The sequence below is a fragment of the Bolinopsis microptera genome, chromosome 11, assembly GCF_026151205.1.
Source record: "Bolinopsis microptera isolate Bmic1 chromosome 11, MBARI_Bmic_1.0, whole genome shotgun sequence".
In the NCBI taxonomy this organism is placed as follows: domain Eukaryota; kingdom Metazoa; phylum Ctenophora; class Tentaculata; order Lobata; family Bolinopsidae; genus Bolinopsis; species Bolinopsis microptera.
In genome coordinates, this window is record NC_087082.1 from 1,665,364 (window position 1) to 1,691,742 (window position 26,379).

General features: G+C 35.6%; 1 protein-coding gene across 1 annotated transcript in view; it reads left to right on the top strand.

Annotated features, from left to right (window-relative positions):
* The window catches only part of LOC134822752 (uncharacterized), a 210,675-nt gene that overhangs the window by 30,637 nt on the left and 153,659 nt on the right, over positions 1-26,379 (top strand). The window lies entirely within an intron of this gene.

A 26,379-nucleotide genomic window follows, 5' to 3' on the forward strand; every position in this document is an offset into this window, starting at 1 on the left:
CCGTTATGATTAAAATTTTTGATTTGAGTTAAGTTATATTATATATTAAGACTATATAAGGAGATATTTGAAATATTATTTTGCGTCTGGAAATTGGAGCTACCCTAATGACCAGGACCCTATATATTTTATAGAACAAATTAACCCACAGACCACCAAAAATAGGACAGAAAATACGTTATTAACCAAAACTCATGAGGCTGTTGTCATCATTTAATGATTATCAAAACGATCTGCTCCAACACGTCGGTTATAAATGTATATTATTTCTGTGGAACATTAGTTTTTAATCGCTCGTTCCAACGCTTAAAGGGCAGCAAGTCTACAAGCCCCACCCGTACCCCCTTTTATTTTATATCATTTAGAGTTCCTCCTACTTGTTCACAATTTCGCCTATTCTCCTACTTTTTGCCGCTTTTTGAGTTTTTGCTATATCTTTCAATAAATGTAATAGATTTATAGTGTTGTATGTAATTACTTTTTATATATGGAAAAAATATATAAATATATTTTTTCCATGGGATTTCTAATCCTTTCATTTTTTACTGTGTTTGCTGCTTTTTAACCTGTATTGTTTTTAAGGTACGGTGTTTTGTAATGTGTTAATTTTAAAAATACTCTTTTTTGGATTTCCATACACTGAACTTCCGTTTGAGGTTAATTTGGGTGACAGCGTAAGTTTCAGACTGCCTATTGGGTGCTGCAACAGTAGTTTTTAACTTTTTTGGCGTCTTTTTTGTTGTTTATCCTTTTTTGTGTTAGTCTGAGCGTCATTGAGCGGAGTAGAAGCCGTACCTCCCCCTAGACAGGTATTATGACCTATCATTGCCGGTTGGGCGCTGAGGAGTTGGACAGGGTCGGGCAGCAGCAGCTGGCTCTCCAGGAGGTGCGCGTCGTCCCTTCCAGACAAATAGCCCCCGCCGGAACTTCCCTGAACATGGCTCCCACAGTCCGCTCCATAGACGTTCGTGTGTGAAATTGTGTTTGTTGTTAAATTTTGTTTGTGACCATATGTTATCATATGGGTCGTTTATGTCCCTGTAATTTATAACCTTCTAGAGGCTCAATACATCGGTTTTATATAACAAACCAAAATATTTAACTCCACAAATCTTGTACGCAGATGCTCAAAATATATAGGGCCGGGCTACATTATTGACTCACAATAGGGAGTCGATGAATCACTAACAATTAAACAAAAAAGCCAATAATTCATGATAAAAGTAGACATAAACGACCCACTCGTCCCTAATGCTCTAATGGGTTAATTACCTTAGTTTCCTAAAAAGGGTAATCATCTTTGTAAGATTTACTGTTATTTTGCTGGGGAAATATTTCAGTGCTGTCTTTGCCGTATGCTGATAGTCTTTGTTGCCAGAAGAACTTGCACTTGCATAGTATATGGCATGCAGGCACGATATATCTAGACATTTGGTGTCCAAGTTTGCATCTGCCTCTTCCATTAGGTCTCTGTGCAGTAGTCACATTGCAGTTTGATAGCGGTAATTTTTCCATGTGGTAATTTGATAGATGGATTTTTATAGGTGGATTTTCCATGTAGATAATTTTAGCAGTGTGTCCTGTTGTCTTGTTGCTGTTATTTGGACTAATTCAGTCGCAGATTTGTTTAAAGTTAATTTTCATGAATTCCTTGCTGTTGATCTTTAAATTGATCGACTATTTTAGTCTTGATAGGACAACTCTACTACTTTTAGATATCTGGTTTATAATAGTGATGGCAATCTTTGGAAACGCTACAGTCAGATACAATGATGATATAATCTCTTCATTAAGAGACGGGAACAATTGGGATGTATTCTTCAACTACTTCTTCGCAGCACTGTTTATCTGTTGTCTCATTATTGGAATAACGCTGTATCCTATTATTATCTGGTATCATTCAACACAGAAGAAATCCCTGCCAACAATCTTGTTCCTACTGATAAGCTCAATCGATTTATTTAAAAGTATCTACTCGCCGATTGCTCTGGTTCCTAAACTTCTATCATCAGTTCATAATTCACCCCTTTACATTGTATTTGATCGAAGTTCCATATCTTGGACATCGTATGCTAACAGTGCCATCTTTACAGTATGCGATATGGAAATCGATTTGTTGGTTTTACTTTGTGTTTTACGCTACATCCATATCAAAGACCCTATCGTTTCTGCCAGTAAAATTAATATTGTTTGTGCTTTTTTCTTTATCGTGGGACTATTAAAGATATCTTCCGGAATAATCGAGGTTCAATGGAAGCCAGTCGCTTACTTTAGGATTTTTGATGGTGTTTCAACAGCAAATATACCGGTAGCAAGAACATTGCCGATGATTAGTCTTTTTCTAAACTGTTTACTTCTGCTATTTGGAGGCCTATTCAGCACACTTACGATAATTCATCTCAAAAATGCAGATACTGCATCATCAGAAGTGTCCAGTAGAAACATTGACAAAAGTATTCAAGCTATTGCTGCTATGAACGTTTTCAATGTCTTGATTTTGGTAGTGAGTGTCGGTTACTCCATTTATTTGAGCACATTTAACAGCAATAATTTGAGTTCGTTTTGGGACTTTGTTGAGTTTACTAACTGTCATGGACTGCCACTTGTACAGTCCTCATTTAATGCTGTCTCATTTCTTCTGATCAGCAGCTCATTCAAGGTTTTTGTTAAAACGTTGCTAAATTTAAAAAGAGTAAATCCAACCATTGAGGTTAATCAACAAACTTGCTCAATGGACAGAATCAGTTTACATGGACCATAAAACCATTATGCAGCTACTTCATGGTGCATTAGTGTCACAGACATTAGATACTGGCATCACACTCGACAGTGAAAAGAAAAAGAACTTGAAAAAGAATCGAAATATGGTATTAGCGGGTATTCCAATTTTAATTCAGAACCCACGGATATCTCATTCAACAAACAAAAAGCACTCAATGGTTGGTACACTCTAGAATCTTAGAATAAGGAGCCTTCCAAACAGCCTTATCTGTAATTTGTTGTCAACCGTACCTGGCTAGGTGTTGAATTCTGTGAAACGTAAGTATATTATTATTGTATTGAAGATGATTAGACTTTTCAATTAAGATGGCAATTGGAATCATAATATTAAAAAACGATAAATTTCCCATAAACTTGTATCTTATATAATGTACGCTTCCAGAAAACGACGAGTCAGAGCCAAAACGAAAGAAGTACCTTACGAGACATATTTATATGGTACGAAATTTGGGGATTTTTGGAAAAAATGGGAAAAAATCCCCATATTTTCGTACTGAATTTCTAAAATTTCGTACTGAATTACTGTATTTCTGAAAAAAATCCCCATATTTTCGTTCACCCATAATTTCGATCCCCGCTCATTATGATCCACATAAATATGTCTTGTAAGGTATACAAAAGAAAGTTGGCCCGGTCGCAAACAACAAGCTGCCAGCATTGCTCCACTATTATTCTGATATAATATTTGTGTCACTGACAGACATCTTATTATTGACATGATTATATCACTAGTTGAATTAAGCAAGGATCTATAGCCATAGTACATACATATTGCAATTGCAATGAAAACTGCAATAAAAAGCCGCTCACAGCTGTTGCGGCGCGGCTTTTTATTGCAGTTTTTATTGCAATTCAATTTCAATTGCAATATATATGTAATACGGCTTATTTCAGAGCATCTGAAATCATCAACCATGTTGTTTCTGGTCTCTTCTTAACTTATTGTATTTGAAATGGTACAATGTTAAAGGTTTTAGTCCCAAAAGGCACACAAATCCAGTTTATCTACCATAGCTTTATATTCATTTATCTAAATTAGGCCTTAGGGGAAGGGTTAAATTATTAAGTTTACTGTGTAATGTGTATTAGTTAACAACCATTTTAAAGAACAAAATTGCCGACTTTTAATTTGTTAATGTGATGATTAAATTTAAGCCATGACAAGGATCCGGGTCCTGGTTCATTGAAAACTGAAAAATTAACTATTGATAAACCTACCAGGTGTGAAATATTTAATCATTTTCAAAATCAAGGTCAATGAACAGAAAATTGAAGATATTGTGTCTACACGGGTACAGACAAAGTGAGAGACTATATTGTGATTTTTTCCTTTTCACCCTTTTGAAAAAAGGCAATAGTGAAAGGTTACGAATGGATGTTTTTGCAGAAAAACGTGGATTTTGGAGAACGAGATAGGTGGGTTTAAATATGTCGTGTGTCCGTTCGTTACCATGCAACGAAAAAGTTGGGCGCGTGCAAGGATTGCTTGCGGAGATGTGATGTATAGATAGCCTGTGATCTATGAATGCGCGGCGCGACTGTGTTTTAATGTATATGATGCATGGAATGTATAATTGTATAATATTACTATTAGGTAATACGCCCAATTTGTACGTGGCACGCATAGTGAATTGATTTGTACACGAGTCTAGTTTAAATTTGCTGATAATTTCTTGAATTACAGATACAAGTTAAGTTCTACGGCAATTGAACTGAATTTCAAGTGTTTCCCGTATTTGATGCATAATTTATCAATATTATTATCATGAAGATTGAAGTGAGCTGATTGGAGCTTATACTTAAATTTATAGTAAATGTGAAATGGAAATCTAGCGTCCGCCAAAACGAAACAACGGGCGCAATTCTTGTTGATTCATTAGCTTTCATTTCAAGACATAATTACAATTATTGAATCATTTTAGACCCACAGACCAAAACTTATCACTCTTAGGCCTTCGAAATTGTTTAACCGTCAACATGGATTCAAAGATCACATCACAAGAAATGTAGAACGGATAAAAATTGTCATACTGTGCACTATTATCTATTATTATGATCAATCGTGACAGGGTAACTGTAATAGAGCACCGATGGCAATAACAAAAATGTGACTTTTGAATCATAGTAACTGGTTTTAATACTATTTAATACTATTTTGTACCCTAATAAATGATAAATAGCCAAGAAAAACGTTAAATGATTCATTAAACACAGCTCAAAATAGGCTTATTTTCAACGTTTAAGTTGTGATCATTGAATCATTTTGGTACCAATAACAATTTCAGATAAGAGATTCCATTCCTTACATGCATTATAGCCATCATATCAATTTTGGTGTATTTGTGAATAGTACTTTTCAGATTATCTAGTTTTGAATAATCTTGCATTTCTAATTGTGTGACTTTTGAATCATTGGCACTTAAATAACGATACCCATGTGATATTATAAGCAATAGAGACTCCGTGATTTCAGCATCATGAAATTTAATCGAATTTCTAAAGGTCTAGTTAGATATACCAACCAACAAAGAGTAATGACTATTTTCTAAAACGCATTTAAAAAATCAATCTCTAGTGCCACCTTTTTATGAACGTGTCCATATATTAAGACTGTACAAAGAGATATTTGAAATATTATTTTGCGTTTGGAGCTACCCTAATGACCAGGACCCTATATATTTTAAAGAACAAATTAACTCACAGACCACACAAAATAAGACAGAAAATACGTTATGAACCAAAACTCATGAGGCTGATAAAATCATTTAATGATTATCAAAACGATCTGCTCCAACACGTCGGTTATAAATGTATATTATTTCTGCGGAAAATTAGTTTTTAATCGCTCGTTCCAACGCTTAAAGGGCAGCACGTCTACAAGCCCCACCCGTACCCCCTTTTATTTTATATCATTTAGAGTTCCTCCTACTTTTTCACAATTTCTCCTATTCTCCTACTTTTTGCCACTTTTTGCTATATCTCTAACTTTGTTTTCCAGGGTTTGGACTGGCTTTACCCGTTTAAAACGTTTCCATCACGTTACATAATACTCAATAAATGTAATAGATTTGTAGTGTTGTATGTAATTAGTTTTTATATTTTTGTTCATGGGATTTCTAATCCTTTAATTTTTTTACTGTGTTTGCTGCTTTTTAACCTGTATTGTTTATAAGGTAGTTTTGTAATGTGTTAATTTAAAAAATACTCTTTTTGGGATTTCCTCCTTTTCAGTCGTTTTCGTCTTCTTGATGTTTTCTTTTTTTCGATATTTTCCTTTCTCTGAATTTGTAAGGTTTTTATTTAGTTTGACCAATTAGGGACTCGACGAGTGGGTCGTTTATGTGTTTATGTCCCCTGGGCCCTGTAATTTAGAACCTTCTAGAGGTTCAATACATTGGTTTTAGATTACAAACCAAATTATTAAACTCCACAAATCTTGTACGCAGATGCTCAAAATATATAGGGCTACATTATTGACTCACAATAGGGAGTCGATGAATCACTACCAATTAAACAAAAAAGCCAATAATTCATGATAAAAGTAGACATAAACGACCCACTCGTCCCTAATGCTCTAATGGGTTAATTACCTTAGTTTCCTGAAAAGGGTAATCATCTTTGTAAGATTTACTGTTATTTTGCTAGGGGAAATATTTCTTCTATTTCAGTGCTGTCTTTCAGTGGCGTAACGTTGCCTGTTGGCGCCCCCCTGCCGAAAAAAGCGCCCCACAATTCAAACGACGATTTGGCGCCCCCCTAAGACGGCGCCTCCCTGCACAGCAGGGTCAGCAGGGCCTTTCGTTACGCAACTGCTGTCTTTGCCGTATGCTGATAGTCTTTGTTACCAGAAGAACTTGCACTTGCATAGTATATGGCATGCAGGCACGATATATCTAGACATTTGGTGCTCAAGTTTGCATCTGCCTCTTCCATTACCTCTGTGCAGTAGTCACATTGCAGTTTGATAGCGGACATCTTTCCATGTGGTAATTTGATAGGTGGGTTTTTATGGGTGGATTTTCCATATAGATAATTTTAGCAGTGTGTCCTGTTGTCTTGTTGCTGTTATTTGGACTAATTCAGTCGCAGATTTGTTTAAATTTAATTTTAATGAATTCCTTGCTGTTGATCTTTAAATTGATCGACTATTTTAGTCTTGATAGGACAACTCTACTATTTTTAGATATCTGGTTTATAATAGTGATGGCAATCTTCGGAAACGCTACAGTCAGATACAATGATGATATGATCTCTTCATTAAGAGACGGGAACAATTGGGATGTATTCTTCAACTACTTCTTCGCAGCACTGTTTATCTGTTGTCTCATTATTGGAATAACGCTGTATCCTATTATTATCTGGTATCATTCAACACAGAAGAAATCCCTGCCAACAATCTTGTTCCTACTGATAAGCTCAATCGATTTATTTAAAAGTATCTACTTGCCGATTGCTCTGGTTCCTAAACTTCTATCATCAGTTCATAATTCACCCCTTTACATTGAATTTGATCGAAGTTCCATATCTTGGACATCGTATGCTAACAGTGCCATCTTTACAGTATGCGATATTGAAATCGATTTGTTGGTTTTTCTTTGTGTTTTACGCTACATCCATATCAAAGACCCTATCGTTTCTGCCAGCAAAAGAAATATTGTTTGTGCTTTTTTCTTTATCGTGGGACTATTAAAGATATCTTCCGGAATAATCGAGGTTCAATGGAAGCCAGTCGCTTACTTTAGGATTTTTGATGGTGTTTCAACAGCAAATATACCGGTAGCAAGAACATTGCCGATGATTAGTCTTTTTCTAAACTGTTTACTTCTGGTATTTGGAGGCCTATTCAGCACACTTACGATAATTCATCTCAAAAATGCGGATACTGCATCATCAGAAGTGTCCAGTAGAAACATTGACAAAAGTATTCAAGCTATTGCTGCTATGAACGTTTTCAATGTCTTGATTTTGGTAGTGAGTGTCGGTTACTCCATTTATTTGAGCACATTTAACAGCTATAATTTGAGTTCGTTTTGGGACTTCGTTGAGTTTACTAACTGTCATGGACTGCCACTTGTACAGTCCTCATTTAATGCTGTCTCATTTCTTCTGATCAGCAGCTCATTCAAGGTTTTTGTTAATACGTTGCTAAATTTAAAAAGAGTAAATCCAAACATTGAGGTAGTAGTTAATCAACAAACTTGCTCAATGGACAGAATCAGTTTACATGGACCATAAAACCATTATGCAGCTACTTCATGGTGCATTAGTGTCACAGACATTAGATACTGGCATCACACTCGACAGTGAAAAGAAAAAGAACTTGAAAATAACCGAAATATGGTATTAGCGGGTATTCCAATTTTAATTCAGTACCCACGCCACGGATATCTGATTCAACAAACAAAAAGCATTTAATGGTTGATATGTAACTCTAGAATCTTAGAATAAGGAGCCTTCCAAACGGCCTTATCTGTTATTTGTCGTCAACCTGGCTAGGTGTTGAATTCTGTGAAACGTAAGTATATTATTATTGTATTGAAGATGATTAGACTTTTCAATTAAGATGGCAATTAGAATCATAATATTAAAAAACGATAAATTTCCCAAAAACTTGTATCTTATATAATGTACGTTTCCAGAAAACGACGAGTCAGAGCCAAAACGAAAGAAGTATGCATAAGAAAGTTGACCCAGTCGCAAACAACAAGCTGCCAGCATTGCTCCACTATTATTCTGATATAATATTTGTTTTATTTATTATTGACATGATTTATTTATATCACTACTTGAATTACACAAGGATCTATAGCTATAGTACATACATATTGCAATTGCAATGAAAAGCCGCGCAGTGACACGCTCATAACTGTTGCGGCGCAGCTTTTTATTGCAGTTTTTATTGCAATTCAATTGCAATTGCAATATGTATGTACTACGGCTTATTTCAGAGCATCTGAAATCATCAACCATGTTGTTTCTGGTCTCTTCTTAACTTATTGTATTTGAAATGGTATAATGTTAAAGGTTTTAGTCCCAAAAGGCACACAAATCCAGTTTATCTACCATAGCTTTATATTCATTTATCTAAATTAGGCCTTAGGGGAGGGGTTAAATTATTAAGTTTACTGTGTAATGTGTATTAGTTAAAAACCATTTTAAAGAACAAAATTGCCGACTTTTAATTTGTTAATGTGATGATTAAATTTGAGCCATGACAAGGATCCGGGTCCTGGTTCATTGAAAACTGAAAATTAACTATTGATAAACCAACCAGGTGTGAAATATTTAATCATTTTCAAAATCAAGGTCAATGAACAGAAAATTGAAGATATTGTGTCTACACGGGTACAGACAAAGTGAGAGACTATTATATTGTGATTCTTGACTATATTGTGATTTTTGATTCATAAGCTTTCATTTCAAGACATAATTACAATTATTGAATCATTTTAGACCCACAGACCAAAACTTATCACTCTTAGGCCTTCGAAATTGTTTAACCGTCAACATGGATTCAAAGATCACATCACAAGAAATGTAGAACGGATAAAAATTGTCATACCGTGCACTATTATCTATTATTATGATTAAGCGTGACAGGGTAACTGTAATAGAGCACCGATGGCAATAACAAAAATGTGACTTTTGAATCATAGTAACTGGTTTTAATACTATTTAATACTATTTTGTACCCTAATAAATGATAAATAGCCAAGAAAAACGTTAAATGATTCATTAAACACAGCTCAAAATAGGCTTATTTTCAACGTTTAAGTTGTGATCATTGAATCATTTTGGTACCAATAACAATTTCAGATAAGAGATTCCATTCCTTACATGCATTATAGCCATCATATCAATTTTGGTGTATTTGTGAATAGTACTTTTCAGATTATCTAGTTTTGAATCATCTTGCATTTCTAATTGCGTGACTTTTGAATCATTGGCACTTAAATAACGATAACCCATGTGATATTATAAGCAATAGAGACTCCGTGATTTCAGCATCATGAAATTTAATCGAATTTCTAAAGGTCTAGTTAGATATACCAACCAAAAAAGAGTAATGACTATTTTTTAAAACGCATTTAAAAAAATCAATCTCTAGTGCCAGTTGCCACCTTTTTATGAACGTGTCCATATATTAAGACTGTACAGAGAGATATTTGAAATATTATTTTGCGTTTGGAGCTACCCTAATGACCAGGACCCTATATAATTTAAAGAACAAATTAACCCACAGACCACACAAAATAAGACAGAAAATACGTTATGAACCAAAACTCATGAGGCTGCTAAAATCATTTAACGATCTGCTCCAACACGTCGGTTATAAATGTATATTATTTCTGTGGAAAATTAGTTTTTAATCGCTCGTTCCAACGCTTAAAGGGCAGCAAGTCTACAAGCCCCACCCGTACCCCCTTTTATTTTATATCATTTAGAGTTCCTCCTACTTTTTCACAATTTCTCCTATTCTCCTACTTTTCCGCTTTTTGCCGCTTTTTGCTATATCTCTAACTTTGTTTTCCAGGGTTTGGACTGGCTTTACCCGTCTAAATCATTTCCATCACATTACATAATACTCAATAAATGTAATAGATTTGTAGTGTTGTATGTAATTTGTTTTTATATTTTTGTTCATGGGATTTCTAATCCTTAAATTTTTTACTGTGTTTGCTGCTTTTTAACCTGTATTGTTTATAAGGTAGTTTTGTAATGTGTTAATTTAAAAAATACTCGTTTGGGATTTCCTCCTTTTCAGTCGTTTTCGTCTTCTTGATGTTTTCTTTTTTTCGATATTTTCCTTTCTCTGAATTTGTAAGGTTTTTATTTAGTTTAACCCATTAGGGACTCGACGAGTGGGTCGTTTATGTGTTTGTCCCCTGGGCCCTGTAATTTAGAACCTTCTAGAGGTTCAATACATTGGTTTTAGATAACAAACCAAAGTATTAAACTCCACAAATCTTGTACGCAGATGCTCAAAATATATAGGGCTACATTATTGACCTCACAATAGGGAGTCGATGAATTACTAAAAATTAAACAACAAAGCTAATAATTCATGATAAAATTAGACATATATACGACCCACTCGTCCCTAATGCTCTAATGGGTTAATTACCTTAGTTTCCTGAAAAGGGTAATCATCATTGTAAGATTTACTGTTATTTTGCTGGGGGTAATATTTCTTCTATTTCAGTGCTGTCTTTGCCGTATGCTGATAGTCTTTGTTGCCAGAAGAACTTGCACTTGCATAGTATATGGCATGCAGGCACTATATATCTAGACATGTGTTGTCCAAGTTTGCATCTGCCTCTTCCATTACCTCTGTGCAGCAGTCAAAGTGCAGTTTGATAGCGGACATTTTTCCATGTGGTAATTTGATTTGTCTTGTTGCTGTTATTTGGACTAATTCAGTCGCAGATTTGTTAAAATTTAATTTACATGAATTCCTTGCTGTTGATCTTTAAATTGATCGACTATTTTAGTCTTGATAGGACAACTCTATTTCTTTTAGATATCTGGTTTATATAATAGTGATGGCAATCTTCGGAAACGCTACAGTCAGATACAATGATGATATGATCTCTTCATTAAGAGACGGGAACAATTGGGATGTATTCTTCAACTACTTCTTCGCAGCACTGTTTATCTGTTGTCTCATTATTGGAATAACGCTGTATCATATTATTATCTGGTATCATTCAAAACAGAAGAAATCCCTGCCAACAATCTTGTTCCTACTGATAAGCTCAATCGATTTATTTAAAAGCGTATTCTCCCCGTTTTCTCTGGTTCCTAAACTTCTATCATCAGTTCATAATTCACCTCTTTACATTGAATTTGATCGAAGTTCCATATCTTGGACATTATATGCTAACAGTGCCATCTTTACAGTATGCGATATTGAAATCGATTTGTTGGTTTTTCTTTGTGTTTTACGCTACATCCATATCAAAGACCCTATCGTTTCTGCCAGCAAAAGAAATATTGTTTGTGCTTTTTTCTTTATCGTGGGACTATTTAAGATATCTTCCAGAATAATTGAGGTTCAATGGAAGCCAGTCGCCTTCTATAGGATTTTCGATGGTGTTTCAACAGCAAATATACTGGTAGCAAGAACATTGCCGATGATAAGTCTTTCTCTAAACTGTTTACTTTTGCTATTTGGAGGCCTATTCAGCACACTTACGATAATTCATCTCAAAAATGCGGATACTGCATCATCAGAAATGTCCAGTAGAAACATTGACAAAAGTATTCAAGCTATTGGTGCTATGAACGTTTTCAATGTCTTGATTTTGGTAGTAAATGTTGGTTACTCCATTTATTTGAACATATTCAACAACAATAATTCGAGTTCGTTTTGGGACTTTGTTGAGTTTACTAACTGTCATGGACTGCCACTTGTGCAGTCCTCATTTAATGCTGTCTCATTTCTTCTGATCAGCAGTTCATTCAAGGTTTTTGTTAAAACGTTGCTAAATTTAAGAAGAGTAAATCCAAACATTGAGGTAGCAGTTAATCAACAAACTTACTCAATGGACAGAATCAGTTTACATGGACCATAAAACTATCATGCAGCTACTTCATGGTGCATTAGTGTCACCGATATTAGATACTGGCATCACACTTGACAGTGAAAAGAAAAAGAACTTGAAAAAGAACCGAAATATGGTCTGGTGGTGGGTATTCCAATTTTAATTCAGAACCCACGGATATCTGATTCAACAAACAAAAAGCACTCAATGGTTGGTACACTCTAGAAGCTTTGAATAAGGAGCCTTCCAAGCAGCCTTACCTGTCATTTTGTCGTCAACCTGGCTAGGTGTTGAATTCTGTAAAACGTAAGTTATTATTATTGTAATGAAGTTGATTAGACTTTTAAATTAAGATGGCAATTGGAATCATAATATTAAAAAACGATAAATTTCCCATAAACTTGTATCTTATATAATGTACGTTTCCAGAAAACGACGAGTCAGAGCCAAAACGAAAGAAGTATGCAAAAGAAAGTTGGCCCGGTCGCAAACAACAAGCTGCCAGCATTGCTCCACTATAATTCTGATATAATATTTGTGTCACTGACGGACATCTTATTATTGACATAATTTATTTAAATCACTACTTGAATTACACAATTACAAGGGTCTATTTCAGAGCATCTTAAATCATCAACCATGTTGTTTCTGGTCTCTTCTTAACTTATTATATTTGAAATGGTACAATGTTAAAGGTTTTAGTCGTAAAAGGTACACAAATCCAGTTTATCTACCATAGCTTTATATTCATTTATCTAAATTAGGCCTTAGGGGAGGGGTTAAATTATTAAGTTTACTGTGTAATGTGTATTAGTTAACAACCATTTTAAAGAACAAAATTGCCGACTTTTAATTTGTTAATGTGATGATTAAATTTGAGCCATGACAAGGATCCGGGTCCTGGTTCATTGAAAACTGAAAATTAACTATTGATAAACCAACCAGGTGTGAAATATTTAATCATTTTCAAAATCAAGGTCAATGAACAGAAAATTGAAGATATTGTGTCTACACGGGTACAGACAAAGTGAGAGACTATATATTATTGTGATTCTAGACTATATTATTGTGATTTTTGATTCATTAGCTTTCATTTCAAGACATAATTACAATTATTGAATCATTTTAGACCCACAGACCAAAACTTATCACTCTTAGGCCTTCGAAATTGTTTAACCGTCAACATGGATTCAAAGATCACATCACAAGAAACATAGAACGGATAAAAATTGTCATACCGTGCACTATTATCTATTATTATGATCAAGCGTGACAGGGTAACTGTAATTGAGCACCGATGGCAATAACAAAAATGTGACTTTTGAATCATAGTAACTGGTTTTAATATTATTTAATACTATTTTGTACCCTAATAAATGATAAATAGCCAAGAAAAACGTTAAATGATTCATTAAACACAGCTTAAAATAGGCTTATTTTCAACGTTTAAGTTGTGATCATTGAATCATTTTGGTACCAATAACAATTTCAGATAAGAGATTCCATTCCTTACATGCATTATAGCCATCATATTAGGACGCAATGAAACTACCGGACCACGATGTATGGGGACTTGCCACCCCATGGCAACATTAAAATATATCGACTCTGTTACATCGTTTCCTATCAATTTTGGTGTATTTGTGAATAGTACATTTCAGATTATCTAGTTTTGAATCATCTTGCATTTCTAATTGTGTGACTTTTGAATCATTGGCACTTAAATAACGATAACCCATGTGATATTATAAGCAATAGAGACTCCGTGATTTCAGCATCATGAAATTTAATCGAATTTCTAAAGGTCTAGTTAGATATACCAACCAACAACCGACTATTTTCTAAAACGCATTTAAAACAAGAATTGCGCCCGTTGTTTCGTTCTATAGTGCCACCTTTTTATGAACGTGTCCATATATTAAGACTGTACAGAGCTAGAGAGATATTTGAAATATTATTTTGCGTTTGGAGCTACCCTAATGACCAGGGCCCTATATATTTTAAAGAACAAATTAACTCACAGACCATACAAAATAAGACAGAAAATACGTTATGAACCAAAACTCATGAGGCTGATAAAATCATTTAGTCATTATCAAAACGATCTGCTCCAACACGTCGGTTATAAATGTATATTATTTCTGTGGAAAATTAGTTTTTAATCGCTCGTTCCAACGCTTAAAGGGCATCATGTCTACAAGCCCCACCAGTACCCCCTTTTATTTTATATCATTTAGAGTTCCTCCTACTTTTTCACCATTTCTCCTATTCTCCTACTTTTTGCCGCTTTTTGCTATATCTCTTACTTTGTTTTCCAGGGTTTGGACTGGCTTTACCCGTTTAAAACGTTTCCATCACGTTACATAATACTCAATAAATGTAATAGATTTGTAGTGTTGTATGTAATTAGTTTTTATATTTTTGTTCATGGGATTTCGAATACTTTAATTTTTACTGTGTTTGCTGCTTTTTAACCTGTATTATTTATAAGGTAGTTTTGTAATGTGTTAATTTAAAAAATACCCTTTTTGGGATTTCCTCCTTTTCAGTCGTTTTCGTCTTCTTGATGTTTTCTTTTTTTCGATATTTTCCTTTCTCTGAATTTGTAAGTTTTTTATTTAGTTTAACCCATTCGGGACGAGTGGGTCATTTATGTCCCCTGTAATTTAGAACCTTCATGAGGCTCAATACATTGGTTTTAGATAACAAACCAAAGTATTAAACTCCACAAATCTTGTACGCAGATGCTCAAAATATATAGGGCTACATTATTGACCTCACAATAGGGAGTCGATGAATTACTAACAATTAAACAAAAAAGTCAATAATTCATGATAAAAGTAGACATAAACGACCCACTCGTCCCTAATGCTCTAATGGGTTAATTACCTTAGTTTCCTGAAAAGGGTAATCATCTTTGTAAGATTTACTGTTATTTTGCTGGGGGAAATATTTCTTCTATTTCAGTGCTGTCTTTGCCGTATGCTGATAGTCTTTGTCGCCAGAAGAACTTGCACTTGCATAGTATATGGCATGCAGTACGATATATCTAGACAGGCACGATATATCTAGACATTTGGTGTCCAAGTTTGCATCTGCCTCTTCCATTACCTCTGTGCAGTAGTCACATTGCAGTTTGATAGCGGACATTTCTCCATGTGGTAATTTGATAGGTGGATTTTTATAGGTGGATTTTCCATATATAGATAATTTTAGTAGTGTGTCCTGTTGTCTTTGTTGCTGTTATTTGGACTAATTCAGTCGCAGATTTGTTTAAATTTAATTTTCATGAATTCCTTGCTGTTGATCTTTAAATTGATCGACTATTTTAGTCTTGATAAGACAACTCTACTTCTTTTAGATGTCTGGTTTATAATAGTGATGGAGTGATGGCAATCTTCGGAAACGCTACAGTCAGATACAATGATGATATGATCTCTTCATTAAGAGACGGGAACAATTGGGATGTATTCTTCAACTACTTCTTCGCAGCACTGTTTATCTGTTGTCTCATTATTGGAATAACGCTGTATCCTATTATTATATGGTATCATTCAACACAGAAGAAATCCCTGCCAACAATCTTATTCCTACTGATAAGCTCAATCGATTTATTTAAAAGTATCTACTCGCCGATTGCTCTGGTTCCTAAACTTCTATCATCAGTTCATAATTCACCCCTTTACATTGTATTTGATCGAAGTTCCATATCTTGGACATCGTATGCTAACAGTGCCATCTTTACAGTATGCGATATGGAAATCGATTTGTTGGTTTTACTTTGTGTTTTACGCTACATCCATATCAAAGACCCTATCGTTTCTGCCAGCAAAAGAAATATTGTTTGTGCTTTTTTCTTTATCGTGGGACTATTAAAGATATCTTCCAGAATAATTGAGGTTCAATGGAAGCCAGTCGCCTTCTATAGGATTTTCGATGGTGTTTCAACAGCAAATATACTGGTAGCAAGAACATTGCCGATGATTAGTCTTTCTCTAAACTGTTTACTTCTGCTATTTGGAGGCCTCTTCAGCACACTTACGATAATTCATCTCAAAAATGCGGATACTGCATCATCAGAAATGTCCAGTAGAAACATTGACAAAAGTATTCAAGCTATTGGTGCTATGAACGTTTTCAATGTCTTGATTTTGGTAGTAAATGTTGGTTACTCCATTTATTTGAACATATTCAACAACAATAATTCGAGTTCGTTTTGGGACTTTGTTGAGTTTACTAACTGTCATGGACTGCCACTTGTACAGTCCTCATTTAATGCTGTCTCATTTCTTCTGATCAGCAGCTCATTCAAGGTTTTTGTTAAAACGTTGCTAAATTTAAGAAGAGTAAATCCAAACGTTGGGGTAGCAGTTAATCAACAAACTTGCTCAATGGACAGATCACATGGACCATAAAACTATCATGCAGCTACTTCATGGTGCATTAGTGTCACAGACATTAGATACTGGCATCACACTTGACAGTGAAAAGAAAAAGAACTTGAAAAATAACCGAAATATGGTCTGGTGGTGGGTATTTCAATTTTAATTCAGTACCCACGCCACGGATATCTGATTCAACAAACAAAAAGCATTTAATGGTTGATATGTAACTCTAGAATCTTAGAATAAGGAGCCTTCCAAACGGCCTTTAAATCTGTTATTTGTCGTCAACCTGGCTAGGTGTTGAATTCTGTGAAACGTAAGTATATTATTATTGTATTGAAGATGATTAGACTTTTCAATTAAGATGGCAATTGGAATCATAATATTAAAAAACGATAAATTTCCCAAATATATTATATATAATGTACGTTTCCAGAAAACGACGAGTCAGAGCCAAAACGAAAGAAGTACGCATAAGAAAGTTGACCCAGTCGCAAACAACAAGCTGCCAGCATTGCTCCACTATTATTCTGATATAATATTTGTTTTATTTATTATTGACATGATTTATTTATATCACTACTTGAATTACACAAGGATCTATAGCTATAGTACATACATATTGCAATTGCAATGAAAAGCCGCGCAGTGACACGCTCACAACTGTTGCGGCGCAGCTTTTTATTGCAGTTTTTATTGCAATTCAATTGCAATTGCAATATGTATGTACTACGGCTTATTTCAGAGCATCTGAAATCATCAACCATGTTGTTTCTGGTCTCTTCTTAACTTATTATATTTGAAATGGTATAATGTTAAAGGTTTTAGTCGTAAAAGGCACACAAATCCAGTTTATCTACCATAGCTTTATATCCATTTATCTAAATTAGGGGAGGGGTTAAATTATTAAAATTACTGTGTAATGTGTATTAGTTAACAACCATTTTAAAGAACAAAATTGCCGACTTTTAATTTGTTAATGAGTTAATGTGATGATTAAATTTCGGGTCCTGGTTCATTGAACAGCCATGCATTGGGTCTTCTTTGCATTTATTCTGAGCCCAGCGTAGGAGCTGTAATGAACTAATAGATCAGTTGATTCCTGTAGGCCTTCCCCTGAGTTGTCCATAATAGCCATGTCATCAGCATAATCGGTGTCCAGAATGACCTTTTTTCCTCGACCGTCTTCATCTCTTTCTGCAGCACTGATGATCTTGTTGGTCTCAGCCAGAAATGCAGAAAAGTTTAGGCAGAAATTAAAGAAGACCCAATGCATGGCTGTAAGCAAGTGCGCCTCCCAGCGACCTTTCATCAAGGATGATTGTATTGAGCTGTCGGTTGAGGGTGAACCCGTCGAGCAGGTTAGCAACTTTGTCTACCTGGGTGCAACTATCAGTGGGGATGGGACAATCAACAGAGACCTGGATGTCCGTATTCAGAAGGCTAATGGCGCCTTTCATCAGCTCTGGAACATTTGGAATAGCAGAACTATAAAGAGTCCAACCAAGATCAGGATCTATAGGGCTGCTGTCCTCACCATCTTGTTGTATGGAGCTGAAGTCTGGAACACCACCAAAAAGCAGATGAAACGCTTCGAGGTTTTCCATCAAACCTCCTTGAGAAGGATCCTTAGGATTAAATGGTTCTTTCATGTGACCAACGACGAAGTTCTTAGGAGGGCTTGCATCAAGTCAGTTGAGACTTTCATCAGTGCTGCCAGGCTACGTTGGTATGGACATGTAGTTAGAATGCCAGACTCTAGACTACCGAGGTTTCTGTTGAACTGGAAGCCAAATTATGGAAAGAGGTCAAGGGGCAGAAGTCCTGCGTACTCGAAGATGCTGCTAAGTTTACAGGTGTTGAAAACATCGACAACGACACAACAGAAGCTTTGGCTACCAACCGAGTACAGTGGAGACATATGTTACGCCGCCAACGCGATGTGTGTGATGCAGGCCACTCCAACGACTAGGAGGAGACCTTACCATGAAACATGTAATGTATGTATGGTTCATTGAGAACTGAAAAATTAACTATTGATAAACCAACCAGGTGTGAAATATTTAATCATTTTCAAAATCAAGGTCAATGAACAGAAAATTGAAGATATTGTGTCTACACGGGTACAGACACAGTGAGAGACTATATTGTGATTCTAGACTATATTGTGATTTTTGATTCATTAGCTTTCATTTCAAGACATAATTACAATAATTGAATCATTTTAGACCCTCAGACCAAAACTTATCACTCTTAGGCCTTCGAAATTGTTTAACCGTCAACATGGATTCAAAGATCACATCACAAGAAATATAGAACGGATAAAACTACTATTTTGTACCCTAATTAATGATAGTATGATAAATAGCCAAGAATAACGTTAAATGATTCATTAAACACAGCTCAAAATAGGCTTATTTTCAACGTTTAAGTTGTGATCATTGAATCATTTTGGTACCAATAACAATTTCAGATAAGAAATTCCATTCCTTACATGCATTGTAGCCATCATATCAATTTTGGTGTATTTGTGAATAGTACTTTTCAGATTATCTAGTTTTGAATCATCTTGCATTTCTAATTGCGTGACTTTTGAATCATTGGCACTTAAATAACGATAACCCATGTGATATTATAAGCAATAGAGACTCCGTGATTTCAGCCAGTGATCGACCGGGATCCCGGCCCCGGATACGGCCTGGATTTGTGTTTTTTCCCCGGCCCCGGCCCCGGCAAAATAATTTTCAAAATCCCGGCCCTGGCCAGAGGCCCCCTATCCCGGCCCCGGCTGTTTTGTCAATTTCGACCGGGGACGAACCGGGGACGAACTAGTAGTACTATAGTACGTGTAAGGTGGCTGGGGTAGAGTAAACAAGAGCTCCAAACCAATTCAAACAAATCACGAAAGTAGTAATGTAAACAGTGTTTGGTGTAATTATACTTAAACATTGTGTAGCTGCCTTCTAGGTTGACCTTGAAGCTAGCTCACATTGATACGAGTTTCTGGAAACTTTCAAAAATTTTCAAAATTAGATTTAAAAAATCCCGGCCCCGGCCCCGGCATATTTTAGCCAATCCCGGCCCGGCCCCGGCCTTGGCAACATTTCAAAATCCCGGTTAATCCCGGCCCCCGGCTGATTCAACTTGGTCCCGGCCCCGGCCCCGGCTAAATTTCGTCCCCGGTCGATCCCTGATTTCAGCATCATAAAATTTAATCGAATTTCTAAAGGTCTAGTTAGATATACCAACCAAAAAAGAGTAATGACTATTTTTTAAAACGCATTTAAAAAAATCAATCTCTAGTGCCACCTTTTTATGAACGTGTCCATATATTAAGACTTTACAGAGAGATATTTGAAATATTATTTTGCGTTTGGAGCTACCCTAATGACCAGGACCCTATATATTTTAAAGAACAAATTAACCCACAGACCACACAAAATAAGACAGAAAATACGTTATGAACCAAAACTCATGAGGCTGCTAAAATCATTTAACGATCTGCTCCAACAGTTATAAATGTATATTATTTCTGTGGAAAATTAGTTTTTAATCGCTCGTTCCAACGCTTAAAGGGCAGCAAGTCTACAAGCCCCACCCGTACCCCCTTTTATTTTATATCATTTAGAGTTCCTCCTACTTTTTCACAATTTCTCCTATTCTCCTACTTTTCCGCTTTTTGCCGCTTTTTGCTATATCTCTAACTTTGTTTTCCAGGGTTTGGACTGGCTTTACCCGTTTAAATCATTTTCATCACATTACATAATACTCAATAAATGTAATAGATTTGTAGTGTTGTATGTAATTAGTTTTTTTACTGTGTTTGCTGCTTTTTAACCTGTATTGTTTATAAGGTAGATTTGTAATGTGTTAATTTTAAAAATACTCTTTTTGGGATTTCCTCCTTTTCAGTCGTTTTCGTCTTCTTGATGTTTTCTTTTTTTCGATATTTTCCTTTCTCTGAATTTGTAAGGTTTTTATTTAGTTTCACCCATTAGGGACTCGACGAGTGGGTCGTTTATGTGTTTATGTCCCCTGGGCCCTGTAATTTAGAACCTTCTAGAGGTTCAATACATTGGTTTTAGATTACAAACCAAAATATTACTTACTTACTTGGGGTTGCTTCATAGATCCTCTATCGGGTCATCAGAACGGCTGACCACCCGTGCAGCGAAGTTGCTGTCTTTTCTGCGCTCCAGTTCAATAACGAATTCCCGTTCTGGCAACAATATCCAGTAACAGGAGGTTCGTCCGGAATAGATGTAACAAACTCCGTCAACAATGACTTGAAACGTAGGGGGTCCTCGATAAGGTGCAGGTTTGCGGGAATGATGTTCCACAATCGAGGCCCCATCACTACAAATGAGCTGTCAAAGATCGATTGATTCCTTTGGCTACTGGACGTTGACAAGCTAGGGACTACTGCTTTCTGGCCATAACGGAGTGTATCTGTAAACTGAACGTTGACATCATTAGGACACTTCTTGTGTAGGATCTTCCACATATGAATGATAGTGTAACGTTCTCTCCTCCGTTGAAGTGACATCAATTTTAAGGCCTTCAGTCTCTGCCAATAGTTCAGATGTTGCACACCATGTATTTTGGACGTAAATGTACGTTGTACTCCCTCTAGCTCAGCGATATCAGCTTGCTTAGTTGAATTCCAGAGGGGACAACAGTACTCGAGATGGCTTCTGACTAATGACTTGTAGAGGGTCAGCATAGTGATCTTGTTTCTCGATCTAAAAGCGCTCAGAACCCAAGAGGCAACTTTACGGGCACGATCTGCTATCATAGTAACATGTGAGCTCCAAGACAAGTCCGCCGAGATCAAAACCCCCAGGTCTTTGACTGCATCCGTAGGGTACATTATGTTACCATGCGAAACTTGATAAGTTTGCGTCAGGATGGCAAACGGGAGGTCTTGCAAGCTGTTTCGGGGACAGTGTTTGTGCACGAGTATCTCAAATTTATCCTCATGCAATGACATGTTATTGCATCTTGCCCAGTCGATGACAGAGTTGAGATCATTTTGCAGTATACTTGCATCTTCAAGTGTATAGATGTGCCTCAAAATCCGTGTATCGTCAGCAAAGAATCTAATGACACATCCTGTGATGCACAGCTTCATGTCATTAATGAACAAAATGAAAAGCAGCGGGCCCAAAACTGTACCCTGTGGCACTCCGCTTATGATTGCTGCAGCAAGTGATGACATCCCGTCCAACACAACACACTGTGTGCGGTCACTTAAGAAGGATTCGATCCACGACACCACCTTTTCGTGAATTCCCATTCTTCTAAGTTTCTTAATAAGCAGTCGGTGATCCACTTTATCAAATGCTTTCGCAAAGTCAAGGTATATGGCGTCAGTATCAGCGTTTTTCACCAATCCTTGAACAATGTCATCAACGTGACTAAGCAGTTGGGTGAGACAGCTCCGCCCAGATCGAAAGCCATGTTGATTATCACAGAGTAATCCGTTCTTCTCTATGAAGCTAACCATGAATAAACTCCATAAATCTTGTACGCAGATGCTCAAAATATATAGGGCTACATTATTGACCTCACAATAGGGAGTCGATGGATTACTAAAAATTAAACAACAAAGCTAATAATTCATGATAAAATTAGACATATACGACCCACTCGTCCCTAATGCTATAATGGGTTAATTAACTTAGTTTCCTGAAAAGGGTAATCATCTTTGTAAGATTTACTGTTATTTTGCTGGGGGAAATATTTCTTCTATTTCAGTGCTGTCTTTGCCGTATGCTGATAGTCTTTGTTGCCAGAAGAACTTGCACTTGCATAGTATATGGCATGCAGGCACTATATATCTAGACATTTGGTGTCCAAGTTTGCATCTGCCTCTTCCATTACCTCTGTGCAGTAGTCACATTGCAGTTTGATAGCGGACATTTTTCCATGTGGTTATTTGATTTGTCTTGTTGCTGTTATTTGGACTAATTCAGTCGCAGATTTGTTTTAATTTAATTTACATGAATTCCTTGCTGTTGATCGACTATTTTAGTCTTGATAGGACAACTCTACGACTGATAATATAATAGTGATGGCAATCTTCGGAAACGCTACAGTCAGAGACAATGATGATATGATCTCTTCATTAAGAGACGGGAACAATTGGGATGTATTCTTCAACTACTTCTTCGCAGCACTGTTTATCTGTTGTCTCATAATTGGAATAACGCTGTATCCCATTATTATCTGGTATCATTCAACAAAGAAGAAATCCCTGCCAACAATCTTGTTCCTACTGATAAGCTCAATCGATTTATTTAAAAGCGTATTCTCCCCGTTTTCTCTGGTTCCTAAACTTCTATCATCAGTTCATAATTCACCTCTTTACATTGAATTTGATCGAAGTTCCATATCTTGGACATCATATGCTAACAGTGCCATCTTTACAGTATAGCAGTATGCGATATGGAAATCGATTTGTTGGTTTTACTTTGTGTTTTACGCTACATCCATATCAAAGACCCTATCGTTTCTGCCAGTAAAATAAATATTGTTTGTGCTTTTTTCTTTATCGTGGGACTATTAAAGATATCTTCCGGAATAATCGAGGTTCAATGGAAGCCAGTCGCTTACTTTAGGATTTTTGATGGTGTTTCAACAGCAAATATACTGGTAGCAAGAACATTGCCGATGATTAGTCTTTTTCTAAACTGTTTACTTCTGCTATTTGGAGGCCTATTCAGCACACTTACGATAATTCATCTCAAAAATGCAGATACTGCATCATCAGAAGTGTCCAGTAGAAACAAAAGTATTCAAGCTATTGCTGCTATGAACGTTTTCAATGTCTTGATTTTGGTAGTGAGTGTCGGTTACTCCATTTATTTGAGCACATTTAACAGCAATAATTTGAGTTCGTTTTGGGACTTTGTTGAGTTTACTAACTGTCATGGACTGCCACTTTTACAGTCCTCATTTAATGCTGTCTCATTTCTTCTGATCAGCAGCTCATTCAAGGTTTTTGTTAAAACGTTGCTAAATTTAAGAAGAGTAAATCCAAACGTTGGGGTAGCAGTTAATCAACAAACTTGCTCAATGGACAGAATCAGTTTACATGGACCATAAAACTATCATGCAGCTACTTCATGGTGCATTAGTGTCACAGACATTAGATACTGGCATCACACTTGACAGTGAAAAGAAAAAGAACTTGAAAAAGAACCGAAATATGGTCTGGTGGTGGGTATTCCAATTTTAATTCAGAACCCACGGATATCTGATTCAACAAACAAAAAGCATTTAATGGTTGATATGTAACTCTAGAAGCTTAGAATAAGGAGCCTTCCAAACAGCCTTACCTGTAATTTTGTCGTCAACCTGGCTAGGTGTTGAATTCTGTAAAACGTAAGTATATTATTATTGTATTGAAGATGATTAGACTTTTAAATTAAGATGGCAATTGGAATCATAATATTAAAAAACGATAAATTTCCCAAAAACTTGTATCTTATATAATGTACGTTTCCAGAAAACGACGAGTCAGAGCCAAAACGAAAGAAGTATACAAAAGAAAGTTGGCCCGGTCGCAAACAACAAGCTGCCAGCATTGCTCCACTATTATTCTGATATAATATTTGTGTCACTGACAGACATCTTATTATTGACATGATTATATCACTAGTTGAATTACACAAGGATCTATAGCCATAGTACATACATATTTCAATTGCAATGAAAACTGCAATAAAAAGCCGTTTTTATTGCAATTCAATTTCAATTGCAATATGTATGTAATACGGCTTATTTCAGAGCATCTGAAATCATCAACCATGTTGTTTCTGGTCTCTTCTTAACTTATTGTATTTGAAATGGTATAATGTTAAAGGTTTTAGTCGTAAAAGGCACACAAATCCAGTTTATCTACCATAGCTTTAAATATTCATTTATCTAAATTAGGCCTTAGGGGAGGGGTTAAATTATTAAATTTACTGTGTAATGTGTATTAGTTAACAACCATTTTAAAGAACAAAATTGCCGACTTTTAATTTGTTAATGTGATGATTAAATTTGAGCCATGACAAGGATCCGGGTCCTGGTTCATTGAAAACTGAAAATTAACTATTGATAAACCAACCAGGTGTGAAATATTTAATCATTTTCAAAATCAAGGTCAATGAACAGAAAATTGAAGATATTGTGTCTACACGGGTACGGACAAAGTGAGAGACTATATTGTGATTCTAGACTATATTGTGATTTTTGATTCATTAGCTTTCATTTCAAGACATAATTACAATTATTGAATCATTTTAGACCCACAGACCAAAACTTATCACTCTTAGGCCTTCGAAATTGTTTAACCGTCAACATGGATTCAAATATCACATCACAAGAAATGTAGAACGGATAAAAATTGTCATACCGTGCACTATTATCTATTATTATGATCAAGCGTGACAGGGTAACTGTAATAGAGCACCGATGGCAATAACAAAAATGTGACTTTTGAATCATAGCCAAGATAAATAGCCAAGAAAAACGTTAAATGATTTATTAAACACAGCTCAAAATAGGCTTATTTTCAACGTTTAAGTTGTGATCATTGAATCATTTTGGTACCAATAACAATTTCAGATAAGAGATTCCATTCCTTACATGCATTATAGCCATCATATCAATTTTGGTGTATTTGTGAATAGCACTTTTCAGATTATCTAGTTTTGAATCATCTTGCATTTCTAATTGTGTGACTTTTGAATCATTGGCACTTAAATAACGATAACCCATGTGATATTATAAGCAATAGAGACTTCGTGATTTCAGGATCATGAAATTTAATCGAATTTCTAAAGGTCTAGTTAGATATACCAACCAACAAAGAGTAATGACTATTTTCTAAAACGCATTTAAAAAAATCAATCTCTAGTGCCACTTTTTTATGAACGTGTCCATATATTAAGACTGTACAGAGAGATATTTGAAATATTATTTTGCGTTGGAGCTACCCTAATGACCAGGACCCTATATATTTTAAAGAACAAATTAACCCACAGACCACACAAAATAAGACAGAAAATACGTTATGAACCAAAACTCATGAGGCTGTTAAAATCATTTAACGATCTGCTCCAACACGTCGGTTATAAATGTATATTATTTCTGTGGAAAATTAGTTTTTAATCGCTCGTTCCAACGCTTAAAGGGCAGCAAGTCTACAAGCCCCACTCGTACCCCCTTTTATTTTATATCATTTAGAGTTCCTCCTACTTTTTCACAATTTCTCCTATTCTCCTACTTTTTCGCTTTTTGCCGCTTTTTGCTATATCTCTATATCTCTAACTTTGTTTTCCAGGGTTTGGACTGGCTTTACCCGTTTAAATCATTTCCATCACATTACATAATACTCAATAAATGTAATAGATTTGTAGTGTTGTATGTAATTTGTTTTTATATTTTTGTTCATGGGATTTCTAATCCTTTAATTTTTTACTGTGTTTGCTGCTTTTTAACCTGTATTGTTTATAAGGTAGTTTTGTAATGTGTTAATTTTAAAAATACTCGTTTGGGATTTCCTCCTTTTCAGTCGTTTTCGTCTTCTTGATGTTTTCTTTTTTTCGATATTTTCCTTTCTCTGAATTTGTAAGGTTTTTATTTAGTTTAACCCATTAGGGACTCGACGAGTGGGT